This window comes from Cryptotermes secundus, unplaced genomic scaffold (assembly GCF_002891405.2).
Source record: "Cryptotermes secundus unplaced genomic scaffold, Csec_1.0 scaffold1368, whole genome shotgun sequence".
In the NCBI taxonomy this organism is placed as follows: domain Eukaryota; kingdom Metazoa; phylum Arthropoda; class Insecta; order Blattodea; family Kalotermitidae; genus Cryptotermes; species Cryptotermes secundus.
The window spans coordinates 490,998-498,225 of NW_019733850.1; the positions used below are offsets into that span (position 1 = coordinate 490,998).

At 42.0% G+C, this 7,228-nt stretch overlaps 1 protein-coding gene across 3 annotated transcripts in view; it reads left to right on the plus strand.

Moving 5' to 3' along the window:
* LOC111868329 (flocculation protein FLO11) overlaps positions 1 to 7,228 on the plus strand; it is a gene marked incomplete at its 3' end in the record, with an annotated part of 242,484 nt that overhangs the window by 227,631 nt on the left and 7,625 nt on the right.

Genomic DNA, 7,228 nt, shown 5'->3' on the forward strand with positions numbered 1-7,228 from the left:
CTTGGCTTACTCTTCTACCCTGATAATGGAAACTGTATGTTCCTCCGAAAGGTCGGGCTTTTCTAAGCTACATTACAATACAACACAGAAGATTGTCTTCTTCCTTGATTCAAATCATAGTGAAATTGGATGTGAATATAACAACTGGACTGAACTTGACCAGGATTGGATCAAATTATCTTTCATGAACATGATTATTGATCTTCATAAAATCAGGAAATTTCTTCCAATTAGTTCTCCAGTTATTTCGCCAATTTTTTTTTCACACGAATGTTGCTGGTGATAACCTTCTGTAGCGACAAATCTTATGGGATTGACATACGCCTTTAAGGGGCTGGAGGGGAATACAACAGTAGACAGGAAAGGAAAATCCTTAAGCACCTTCATCCCCACCTTCCATTGAACATCTTTCCGTGGCCTCAGTGTAGTCATCACCATCATCAGATACACTGTTCGAATCCTATTTTATCTGGTCCTGCCATCTCTTTATTGGTCTTCCAAGTGTTCTATTTCCTTGCGGGTGGTATTGCCTTCCCTGCTTATGTACTTTGCTTTCCTCGTTTATGGTGCTCACGCTGCGGACCGTTACAGTATATCTCGAGTTCGTGGGGCACGCGGTAGCGTCGTTGGTTGAGGCACTACGTTATAGGTCGGAAGGTTGCGGGTTCGATTCCCAATGAGGTAACTGGATTTTTTTCAATTTAACTAATCCTTCTAGTCGCACTATGGCCCTGGGAACGACACAGACTCTAACAGAAATTAGTACCAGGAATCTTGCTGGGGGATAAAGGGCGGCCGGTGTGTGAGGCTGACAACCTTCAGCGCCATCTGTGTACCGATTGTCTAGAAAATTTTGGGAACCTCGACGTCTTGCAACTCTATGGGCCTCCACGACCTGTTACAGGCATAGCTTTTTACCGTTACCTGTACAGAGCGGGTTGGTGTAGGTGCGACTTTCTAATCATATTCGGGAAGTTTTAGGTTCGACTCTGAGATAAGACACGGCTTAACCTCAACAGGTTTTTCATGGTATTATATAGTCCCTGCAGCTGTTTGGCCACGACAACTGCTTTCCACATCTTTTGTAACCCAACAGTCATCGTACCAATTGACGTTATATAGCGTAGATACTGACACAATCCTAAAACAATTGTAGATTAATTATTTCTGCATTTTTGCATTTAGGCTGAAAGTACGTAATGTTTTGCATTGATGACGTATGTATGTGTATCCAGCTGCTGCAAGCAGAAATATCTTCTCTGCTGTCTGTATTTATTTCTCGTGTAACACAATCCCTGTTGCACTTCCACAGATGAGTGTGGGTTCCGCCGTTACTGTGTACAGTTTCAGTGTGATTATTACCTCGTTCTCACGTTCATGGCAGTCCTAATTACCCCCCACACAGATATAATGTATATATGATTAGTCTAAGCAGGGCAGTGTTTATCGGTTTGACGTTATGTTGTTTCCATGAAAACCAAATGTCAGTATATCATTGACGGTGCAACCAGTGGATGACAGCAATAAACAGCAGTGTTTCAGTCGGTATTACAGTGTTGTTAGTCGGTAAAGTCGAAAGGTAAAATTTTCTTTGTGCTTAATTAATAAAACACTTTACCATGAAGGCGTATGGCGGAGTGGATATGTATGTCCGTCATTCTTGACCTGGACATTAGATGGAGGTGAATGATCAGTTTTACGCCCCGGCCGCTTTACCGCCGGAGAAATCTACTCCGGTACTCATTGGCTAGGAGGCTGTGAAAAAAAAATGTACCTACAGAGTATAATTTTGTATGCTTACTCTGCCAAGCTGTGTTTCTAGAACTCTCTGAGTTCATAATGCGCATGTTCAGTGACGCTGTTATTTCAGTCTTCTTCAGGGGCTATATAATATGTCAGAATATGTAACTTCAGAGGTTATCTTTGGATATCAGAGCTAGAGAATTTTCCCCTTTCAAATTTCATAGGCGTTTGGCTAGTTGAATCGTGTGTTCTTGTAATAAGTATCTCATGCTGTCAGAAATTAGTGTATAGCCTAGGAATGTGGAAAACTGTGTTTGTATTCAAAGGAATGTCGTAAGACCGCCTCTGGGGTCTGGTCTAGTGGTCATAGTTCATGGCTTCAGATCCAAAGGTCCCGGGTTCGATTCCCGGTGCTACCAGATATTCTGAGAAGTAGTGGGTCTGGAACGGGGTCCTTTCAGCATCGTGAGGATAATTGAGGAGCTACTTGAATGGAAAAGTAGCGGCTTCGGTCTAGAAAACCGAAATTAACGGCAGTCGGGATTCGTTGCCATGACCACGCGACACCCTATATCCGCTAAAGTTGGGACTAACTTCTCCGACAGTCGGCGGTCGCTCGGTCGATATAGTTCGCTTGCGGACTAAAACCTCGGAATTTAGTTTTGTTTAGGGATGATGTAAATTTAGATTCTCGGATGTAAACTTGTTGATTACAATCGTAAAGTTAAACGGGAATAGTTATATTATTGCCCTCTGGGTTGTGACAACGTATAGTATTTTGCAGATGTATAGCAGCGTTTCAGAGCGATATGGTTCGACCATCTTCAGGGTGGAAGTACACGTATGTGGGGTATACAATCTGTTGGATTAGGCTTATGTAGACAGAAAACATCTTGTAGAATTTGAGGTTCTCGCAGTTCTGAGTATGAACAGTTCAGTCTTCTTGGATGTAATGCCTTGTAGTCCGTTGAAAGTCAACGGTGTTTCGGAGGAACATGTAGCCTCCATCTTCAGGGTCGAAGAATAAACCAGCGTGAAGTAGGCAGCAAGCAGAGCTTGGCTGTACTTGTTACTTTCTCTTTTACTAGAAAAAATTATCCAATCCTAATAATCGTGCACTTTATATAGGAATTTTCATGTTGTTGTGCCCGCCGCATGTGTTGAGATTGCCTTGACTAACTCCCTGGAACTGAGCCCTTCTTGAGAAGCCGCCCGTTGTGTAGCTATTCAGGAACTTTCCGGCATTTTATAGAACCCAAAAGTTCATTGCCATATTCGAAAGAGCCCTCCACTGGTCCCTATCTTGAACCAGATCAATTTAGTCCATACCATCCCATTCTATTTCTCTAAGATCCATTTTAATATTATCCACCCACCTACGTCTAGGTCTTTCTAGTGATTTTCTTAGGAAGGTAAGAACTTGTCTGTATGGCTAAAGAACTTAACCGTGGTGGTGTATGGGGGAATGGAGTAAAGAGTGGCATGTTCTTAACCCTGAAAAGTTCTGTCTCCTTGGATATAACATTTATATTTATTTGATAGCCAGTTGACGTTTCGTATGGACATATTGTCTCTATCTTCAGTGTCAAATAATAAGCATGCTACCTGCTTCACGCTGATTTCTTGCATGGTTTATTCTTCGACCCTGAAGATGGAGGCTACATGTTTCTCCGAAACGTCGATTGACTTTTAGCACGCTACACCGCATTGCATCCCAGAAGAAAGAACTCTTCAGAAACCATCTTTCCTGCAAACCTGCCTACAGAATTCAAGCAATCCCTCAGCATACAAACTTCGACAGTGAAAACAGAAGGTGCTTGTTTCTCCTAAGCTTTGCTAACCACCAACAAGACTAAGCATTGTGACAACCCAAGAGACCACAATTTGAACAATCACCTCCGCAACCCCCCACCCCCAGCCCCAAAACTTATAGTTAATTACCTCGGTTAGTTGAGTAGTTAGAAACTTCACGTCCTATTCACTGGGAGGTTCCTCCCACTTGTCACAAGGGTCTCCCCCCTCTGCTGTGAAAGCCACTCAGTCCGCCGTGCACCCCTCCCCATACTCTTAGACTGCCGCGGACAAATGACTCCCTCGCATAATTCCTAGGCGTCCTGACCTTTACCCCGTGACTGATATCACCTTCTCTGCTTGTTTGATATTTTGTCAACTGCGCATTAAGGTTATGTGGCGTCGAATGACCTCCTCTCGCAATCCTGAAGATGGAGGTAATATGTTCCTCCGAAACGTCGGTTTACGTACGTACTACACTGCGTTATATCCCAGAATATATCAATTTTCAGTAGATGAATGAATTGTGAGTTTATAATCCGAACTCACTGTCGAATTGCTGGCACTCCTGTTTCGTTTTCGGGAGGTCCCGGGTTCGAATTCCAACCCGAGGATCGGATATCTTGGCGTGTTTTTCTTTGTAGTTTTCCTCAGTCCCTGCAGGTAAACGTCGAGTCACTGCCTAAAATTAGGTTATGACTTCTTCCTTCTGCATTGTGTATGATTTTTCTGGAGAGACTGAGAGAAATAACGAATAATCTAAACCAGGACTGCCGGTGTCCTGGCCGAGATTCGAACCAGTCACCTGCAGAATACAAGTGAAAAACGTTACCGCTTCATCCATTTCGCTCGGTGAATACGACTGTTTCGTTTCATGATCATCAGGTTGTGGCCTATTTTAAGGTACTTTCTCAGCATTCAGTCAGGTAGTTCAATACGGAATTCGATCCATGGATGATAGAAATGGGAGCCGGAAGTTTTTGACACATGAGAGAAGTCGGCCGGAAATTACTTACTGATTGACTTGTTTTTCTTTTGTATCCTGAATTCTCCTTGGAAATATGATGTTTATTGTACCTTATTGTGTTTCTCGTGTGCCCAGCACAAGTTGTTACCGGAGATACCAACACCAACTGTGAAACAGGAAATATAAACACATCAAACAACCGTGTACGATCGAATAAAACGAATTTTAAAACGTTTTAATGTGTATATTTAGTTAGGAGTTAACAGTGAGATAATAAATTGTATATTTCTATACAATACAAACATTTTATCCTGCGCTTTACACTCTTCAGATGTATTTACACTCCAAATCACTGTGTTTGTTTCGGAATGGGTAAAGAAGTCTTCAGATACAATAATTTACATTTATTTTCTTGAGATCCACACTTACGAGAAAAACTACATTCCTTAAATAACGGAAGTATTAATAGAGATGTGCGAATTGAGAAATTATTATTATTTTGCACAGAAATGTATATTATAATCTTATGGATTTATATACATGCAGTCTGGTAAGTAATTACAGATGTTTCGGACGAACGTTCTGCCTCCATCTTAACAAGGACCCGCTCAAGGACAAAAAAAAAGGATTGCCTCTCCTTGAAGAAGTCATTAAAGCCTGTTGTCTATAAACCGACCAAATAGGAGAGATCTTGATCCTAAGCAGAAGCTGCGACATGAGATTCTCTTTAATGGCCCCTTAATCCTTTTAATCACGTTGACTGCAATGAGCATCTCATGCTATAAGATTAAAAAGGACTTGGATACCTCCTTCATACGGCACTTAGGCTAAACGTTTCGTGTGATCCTCAGAATAGTAACCATTATATCCTAACAGCGCTAATTACTTGATCCATGTAATGGAGAAGCAGTATGTTCCTTCTTAGGCAGAACTGGATTTGTAAGGGTAATCTCGTCGAACCCGCTTGTAATTCAGATTCTCAATAAAACAACAACACATACGTTAGGAAAATTCTAAGAAATCCCCCCCTACATTCTTTTGTTTGACGGGCTGCATCCGGAAAGCCATGTTTAATTTGTGCTCGCTCTAAAGCTTGGAGGCGGACCCAACAGAAAACACCGTTTCCAACTGTTCGCTTTTGTGCCGTCACGTGATCGTTGCGCGGAGACGTGTTTATCGGCCGATCTCTGACAACGGCTGTCTTTTCTGGCTCCACTATGCCGGGCTTTCAGCTCTTATGTCGCAGTATTTTACAGGCAAATGTTATCATCTCTGGATACGAATCACTGATGACAATGGTGACGGTTGTGATGGTGATAACAGAGAATGGGAGAAAATTCTTCGTTATGGGCACGAATTTACGTTATCTTTGAGAATTGCGAAAATTGAAACGTGTACCGGTAACCATTTTGAGAGCATGTGTCTGTACAATAAAATCATAATGATGTCACGTGAAGTTATGACAAAATAATGTGTTGATAGAAAGCTGTGTACGTTGCTTGCAGGTAGTTCCTCTTCTGTCGATAGGTGGGTCTGCCGACAGTTGTATGTCAGTTGTCATGTTCATTAAGCATACCTTTTAGAAGGGCTTTTGAATATTGGATCTTATAGTAATAGAGTTATAGTTGGATTATGAGTAAGGGTAGCTCCTACTTTTGTAATGTGCCGTTTGATTAGATTGTAGCCTTCCTGGTAGTTAACACTGATACGGAGTGACATCTTTGACGTTTCGAAGACTTCATCGCCCTTATCATCAGCGACCAATATACAGGGTAATTCGTAAGTCCCTCCGGAAATTCCGAATTCGGCAGCGCAACAACCAAGACAGGCACAGCAAGAAGGAACATATCAGTAGGTAGAGAATCTCCCCAAGTTTGTTTACGTAACAGGCGCCATGGCGAACTTGCAGGTTTCACCGCTAGGGGACAGTCGTGACGAAACATGGCGAGGACAGGGGACGAGAAAACGTTCTGTGTATTGGAATTTGCCAAAACTGAATCAATTGTGACGGTACAACGGAGGTATCGAACCAAGTACTACACAGAATCACCTACGGACAAAACAATTCGTGCATTATTCAAGAAATTCCAGCAGAGTGGAAAATTAAACAGACACTACCTAATCGACATACAAACTGTCACAGACATCTATGGATTTCGTTAAATTGTCGTGTACACAACACAGTGCCTCTGTTCCGGTTACGAGATGCTCTTATCCTGTTATGTAATCAGCCTCGACGCATTTCACTTCTACGCAGTGCAGAGCTCAACTGTTTCACGGAATAGATGTAAGATTAGTGGAGGGGTAACAGCCGATATTCAGAGCTCTGTTCACACAATGTCTCTAATGGTATGTGTATGGGAGTTCCTCCTGAAGTCGTCCAGTTCTCTACAAAGGAAATCACCTGTGTCTTGTGGATTCAGAGTAAAATTGTGTAGTATAAAAATTCACAAAAGCCGTATTACTATAGCACAGACTTTTCACTTCTCACTGGATGTTATAGTCCAATTGTTATAACTCCTCCAGCATGTTGGGAGGTCCTGGATACTGATTGTTCTAATCGAGGGTGTGACCCCGTCGAGGCAGATAGCGCCATGATACCTGAAATCAGGACAATACTTCTCTTCACACCGTTCCCAATTTTTTATTCACTATTCATCTTATTCGTTGTTACATTTCCCGAGGTTCTGAAAAGTCATTATTATTATTATTATTATTATTATTATT